A 6,847-nucleotide genomic window follows, 5' to 3' on the forward strand; every position below is an offset into this window, starting at 1 on the left:
CCCCCACAAAAAAACAAAACCGAAATATACCTGAGACATTGTTGTCTTCCTGTAATTAAATGAAATCAGTCAATGAGTTCTCTTCGAGTTCGAGGCTATGCTACGTTTTTGTGGAGACTTCACCAACTATCATTACTCAAAGAGGATATTATTATCTTCGGTTAAAAATAAAACGTGAGTCAGAGTCATGGACCTCTTCGGTCTGAGTAAATTAAGGGGGCCCACCAGCCAATCAGCAGAGAGCTGCTTGGTAAACACTGAACACAGTTTGGTCTCTGCAAGTTTTGCTTTTGAGTTTGAGCAGAAATAAATCACTTCGAAGCCAGCTTTTGCTGGGTGTGGAGTGTGGCGACAGTCCAGGCGCCTGCTCTTCCAGTGTTAAAACGTTGGACACTCCCTTCCCGTTCTCTGTGACTGACCCGATGAAACCGAAGCTGCCAGACGACACGTAGGCCTAGATTCCAAATGAGAGGATGAGCAAGCTGTGCAGGTCTGTTTTTTTTTTTGGGGGGGGTCTTTTATTCTTTCTTTTTCAACCTCCCCCACGTACGTACACATATTGTTATGTCAACTGTAATTCCTTTGTTTGTTTTGCTTTCCCCATGCACTCAATAACCATGGTTAATGATGGTTGTGCATCTCGTTACTCACCCCCCCCCTCACCCACCAACTCCCAAGTAAGATACATTATTTAATGGGTCCTTCATATATTCATAAGAGATGAACATTAATTTCTTATTATAAATGTAATTCACATAACTGTTTTATGATATTGGTTGCTTCAGAGTCTTTGCCTTATAGTATTCAATGCCACTAGAACATTTTTAACATTAGCCCTGGTGGCCCTTGCTTTAAATCATAAACGTGATTTTTGCATCATGGCCTCCTGCCCTTTACTACTTTTCTGCCAGTATAGGGAATGCTTTTATCCTTTGAAACTAAATAAAACGAAATAGATGTTAAAGATTTTTCATTATCGGCACCAGTTTCTAGAATGTTTTTATCCTATGATACTAAATAAAACCGAGATGTTGGATTTTCTTTGACACATTAACAGTGCCGTAAAACACCTACTCAATCATTCAATTAATCTTTAACTCATTGTAATAATCAATCACTCTTTGACGCATTGTTTTAATCACCAGGTCTGTCTACAGCACATGTTCATCACCTACAAGAACAGTAGATTGTCCATGTCCACTCTATCAAGAAACAAAAAGAGTAGAATGATCAGCCCTAGAAGGTATTAGTCTTTGAAAGATGTCTTGGCCTATTTTGACGTTTAAAACCCCCATTAAAATACCTTATGCTAGGTCAACTTGAAAGTTCCATTTTTACATTTAGGTTTCTCTCAAAAAACGTCCCCTGGACCTGTCTAATGGCTCCTGAAAAAAGACCTACTAATGTTGCTTGTAATTAACGTAATTCAAACGAAACAATTGAAGATGTTTGCTTTAGTGTTATTTCAAGGTTGTACTTCTTTTTTCAGCCTGTAATTGTTATGTCTTTCTTTTCACACCAGCATAGGTATACTGGTACCGTAATATTTGTAATTGATTAAAAGGTGGACACAAAGTAAGGTTTAAACTTTTCCTTGAAGAACAAAACTTTCTGTGTCACGTGCTTTTTGTACTACTCAGCTCTTGTAAATAGAATGTGCTGATTTTAAATAATCACGTATAAAATAATTTAGATGTTCCCACATAAATGTGCTTAAACTCAAAATTTAGTAATTCATACTGATTTAACTTTGATTTTTTTTCTCAGATTACCGTCACTCATCGGACTTTTCTCAAGAAGGGACTGGTGTTGTCAGTAAGTCTACCACAGAAGGTAAAAGGTCAGATAAACAGCTGGTTGTGTTTGTTTGATCCATTTTTGAGGATACATTTTACAGCATCATTGAAACAGTAATGGCAGTGCATCACTGACAAGCTGCAAAGAACAAGCTAGTATGCAAAATTCCCCTCCAACACTCAAGCTTAAAATCATTAGGCAGCTCTTCCCACTCTATTCTACTTTTGTCATCCCCTTCCCCCTTTAACAGACCCTACCTACACTGCTGTGGCCCTGTAAGGATAGGTTGATAGGGAGCTAGGTGGATAGGGGGCTAGGTGGATGGGCTATGTTCAGAGTAGGATTTTGTAGATAGTATTGCCATGGCCATGGCGGGAGGGAGTAGAGGAGGCAATGTAGGATTTAAAAAAAAATAATTTTTTTTTGGGGGGGGGGGGGTGAATGGGGCAGCAGGGGTAGATTGCGTCTTTTCAGGGGGGAGGGGGTGGCAGGAGTAGAACTGGCTGGGAAGAGCTGCTTGCTGATTTTGAACTTGAGTGTTGAAGTGACTTTTGTATACTGGATTGTTCTTTGCAGCGTGTTGGTGTTGCTCTGTCAGAATTGTATCAGTGGTGTTGTAAAATGTATACTCAGTGGATCAAACAAACACTGCCAGCTGTTCCTTTGGCTTTTGACCATCCTGTGGTAGATGTTCTGATACCACCAGTAGGACAGGACAGCCTGTAGGACCACCTATGTGACTGGAAGACTGCAAATACGAACTGATGAATGATGGACAGCCTGAGAAGGTAATTGTCTTTGAAAAATTTCTTGCAATTCTACTCACTGACTTCTTAAGAAATTATGTAACATAGTTTTAATGTAATGACTTAAAAGAATATTCATGACCTTAGCAGTTGCGAGCGTCGTAAAACCTTATACTATACATACATACATAAAGAATATTCATTGGTGCGTGAGAAAATTTCTTTTTTTCTTTCATCAATACGATTCTGGAGAGACCACCTGTGGTCTGGTGGACCGATGGATACGAGAAGTGATGAATGATGATCAGCATCAAAGGTATTTATCTTTGATGTGTCATGAAACACTATTGACTGAGACTTACGTTCTATGTTAGGACATTATCTAACTCACAATGAGTATAAAATTAGAATATCTATCGATGAGTCAGGTTTCGACTTGAAATGTCGGACATCTACACCCTATGTGATCTAAATTGTGTTGATGGGGGTGTACAAAAAAGAACTCCCGCACTAAAAATACAATTTTAAAGTGAACACTTTTCATAAGCATTAATTTGTCTTATTAAGTACTAGTCAATAAAGGAAGTTTCAAATTCTCTAAAATTGACAAAAGATGATTTTTTTTGGACGCATCATCACCAGGATCGTCTACAGCCCGAGGTCCAGGGAACTGCCTGTAGGACCGGAGAATCAGACTGGACATGAGGTTCGCCTACATCATTATAGGACTGTCTGTTTCGACTATGTTGAAATGCTAGAAGTGATATATGACGATCAGTCACAGATGGTAATTGTTTTTAAAAAATGTTTTGGAACACTATTGACTTACTCCGACATTAGTCTCCAATTAGGACACTATTTAATGGGTCTTAGTCCTACAAATGTTTCTTAAGAGTTAAATATTAATTTCTTAATATAAATTGAGTGTAATTCAAATAAAAACTCTTTTATGATACTGTTTTTTTTTTCAGAATCTTTGACATGTTACTCAATGTCACTATAACATTTTAAACATTTGGTCTGGTGGCTTTTGCTTTAAATATTAAACTTGATTTTTGCATTTTGGCCTTTCTCAAAAATCTGCATTTGTCGTATTTGTAACCTGCTTTTTACTACTTTCCAGCCAGTGTAGGGAAATATTTTTTTCTTTGAAACTAATTAAAACGAAATATATGTTAATGGGTTTTCTTATCGTCACCAGTATAATGAGTGATTTAATCCTGTGATACTAGATAAAACACGAGATGTTGGAGGATTTTCTTTGACACGCTGACAGTGCCGTAAAACACCTACTCAATCAATCACTCAATCTTTGACACATTGTTTTCATCACCAGGAATGTCTACAGCACCTGTTCATCGCCTTCAGGACCAGGAGTTTGTCTATATCCTCTGTACCGAGAAACAAGAAATGTTGAAGGATGATCAGCTCAGAAGGTATTTGTCTTTGAAAGATGTCTTGGCCTATTTAGACGTTTAAAAATATAATACCCAATGCTACCATCAACTTGAAAGTTCCATTTTTACATTTAGGTTTCTCTCAAAAAACGTCCCCTGTATCTGTCTAATGGCTCCTGAAAAAAGACCTACTAATGTTGCTTGTAATTAACGTAATTCAAACGGAAACAATTGAAGATGTTTGCTTTAGTGTTATTTCAAGGTTGTACTTCTTTTTTCAGCCTGTAATTGTTATGTCTTTCTTTTCACACCAGCATAGGTATACTGGTACCGTAATATTTGTAATTGATTAAAAGGTGGACACAAAGTAAGGTTTAAACATTTCCTTGTAGAATAAAACTTTCTTTGTATCACGTGTTGCATTTTTATACTACTTAGTTCATGTTAACAGAATGCGTTGATTTTAAATGATCACGTATCAAATAATTTAGATGTTCCAACATAAATGTGCTTAAACTTTAAATTTAGTAATTCAAACTGATTTGACTTTGAATTTTTTTTTCTTAGATTACCGTCACTCATCGGACTTTTCACAAGAAGATACTGGTGTTGTCAGTAAGTCTACCATGGAAGGTAAAAGGTAAAATGAACAGCTGGTCGTGTTTGTTTGATCCATTTTTGAGGATACATTTTACAGCATCATTGAAACAGTAATGGCAGTGCATCACTGACAAGCTGCAAAGAACAAGCTAGTATGCAAAATTCCCCTCCAACACTCAAGCTTAAAATCATTAGGCAGCTCTTCCCACTCTATTCTACTTTTGTCATCCCCTTCCCCCTTTAACAGACCCTACCTACACTGCTGTGGCCCTGTAAGGATAGGTTGGTAGGGAGCTAGGCGGATAGGGGGCTAGGTGGATGGGCTAGGTTCAGAGTAGGATTTTGTAGATAGTATTGCCATGGCCATGGCGGGAGGGAGTTGAGGGGGCAATGTAGGATTTTTTTTTTTTTAATTTTAAAAAATATTTTTTTTGGGGGGGGGGGGGGGTGAATGGGGCAGCAGGGGTAGATTGCGTCTTTTCAGGGGGGAGGGGGTGGCAGGAGTAGAACTGGCTGGGAAGAGCTGCTTGCTGATTTTGAACTTGAGTGTTGAAGTGACTTTTGTATACTGGATTGTTCTTTGCAGCGTGTTGGTGTTGCACGGTTAGAATTGTATCAGTGGTGTTGTGAAATGTATACTCAGTGGCTCAAACACTGCCAGCTGTTCCTTTGGCTTTTGACCGTCCTGTGATAGATGTTCTAATACCACCAGTAGGATAGGACAGCCTGTTGTACCACCTATTGGACTGGAAGACCGCAAATACGAAGTGATGAATGATGGACAGCCTGAGAAGGTAATTGTCTTTGAAATGAGTCTTGCGCTCTACTCACGGACGTAAGACATTATGTAACTTATGATTTCTATAGTTAAAGTAAAAGAGTAATCGTTGGTGGATCAGAAAGTTTCATTTCGGTATTTAAGTGTTTTTCAAAAACTGCCCTTTGTCATTTGTAAGTCCCTGAAAATATACCTAAGAATTATACATTGCTATGATTAACTTAATTCAAAGCAAAACGGTATGTAATATTGCTATCTGATCTACAGTTTCGTTGTCTTTTGTTAAAGACAATTTTGAACATTTGCCCTGTTGGTTCTGGTTTTTAATATTTTTGCATTTAGGCTTCTCTAAAGGGCCTGCACTTGTCATATTATTAGTTACCCCCCTTAAAACTTCGTTGTACTACCTACATAATGAATACTTTTATATTGAACTGTAACTGTCTCAGAGAATTTTCTTTGACATCTTTTCAGTACTAGGGCCTCCTACAAACCTGGAGGGTTATCTGTAGGACTGGAGAACCAGAGGACCAGAGGACTGCCAGCAAGACCGGGAAATGCCTGCAGGACAATCAGCTGCAGGAGCAGCGTGCCACGTTCAGGACTGGAGTTAACGCCTTTTTTGTGTGCTACGGAATATACTTATTCAAAACCTTGTTTACCATGAAAAAAACCCACAACAAAAAACATGCTTCAACTTCAAAAGCCAAAGTGAATATACTCTTCAGTTTTACTTTCTCTGACCCCTCATTCATTGTTGACCCTTTAGGTCACATATTCTTGACATAACGCCGAAGGCTCATTGTTGACCCACTAGAACTTACTTTTTCAAATCTTCTTTGTTAACACATTAAAGCTTGTACCTTAAGTTAGCTCCAACCCCTTGTTGATCGTTTAGAACTTGTTTCTTGAATTAGATTCCAACCCCACGTTGTTGACTCTTTAGAACTTGTATCTCGACTTAGCTCTATTCACTCTTTAGAACCCATATATACAATTGCAGAATTATGTCATAAATGTGTCAGTAACAAAGCTCCCTCATATCTTGGTGATCTCCAGATTTAGGTTTCACCTAGATCACTAAGATAAGGCAATCTGTATCTTTTAAGAGTTCCTAGAAAAGGAGGTAAAAACTAGCTGAAAGATTGTTTGCCCACCTTGCTCCATCAGCTTGGAACTCTCTTCCCCAACCCTTGAGACATACAACATCTGGGTCTAAATTTTAAATATATTTAAAGACATCATTTTTATGTCTATAGATTCATGTTCAGTACAATGTTATGTATATATGGCTATGTATACAATTATTTATTTTGCGAATTTAATTGTTTTACGTATTTAATTTATGTGTTCATTTCGTAACGGTGTGTAGCCGTGTGCGGGTGATAAGCAAGTGTGTGTGTGTGCGTGTGTGTGTGTGCGTGTGTGAGTGTGCGTGTGTGAGTGTGTGAGTGTGCGTGTGTGAGTGTGTGTGTTGGTGTGTGTGGGTGTGTGGGTGTGTGTGTGGGTGTGTGTGTGGGTGTGGGTGT

General features: G+C 38.3%; 1 long non-coding RNA gene across 1 annotated transcript; it reads left to right on the forward strand.

The window, feature by feature from the left end:
* Positions 1-5,194: 5,194 nt before the first annotated feature.
* LOC101859361 lies at positions 5,195-5,991 on the forward strand. Its single transcript, XR_220960.2, has 2 exons — positions 5,195-5,334; positions 5,793-5,991. It is a non-coding gene; the product is annotated as an uncharacterized LOC101859361 (long non-coding RNA).
* The last annotated feature ends 856 nt before the right edge of the window (positions 5,992-6,847 follow it).

Source organism: Aplysia californica, unplaced genomic scaffold (assembly GCF_000002075.1).
Source record: "Aplysia californica isolate F4 #8 unplaced genomic scaffold, AplCal3.0 scaffold00674, whole genome shotgun sequence".
NCBI classification, from domain to species: domain Eukaryota; kingdom Metazoa; phylum Mollusca; class Gastropoda; order Aplysiida; family Aplysiidae; genus Aplysia; species Aplysia californica.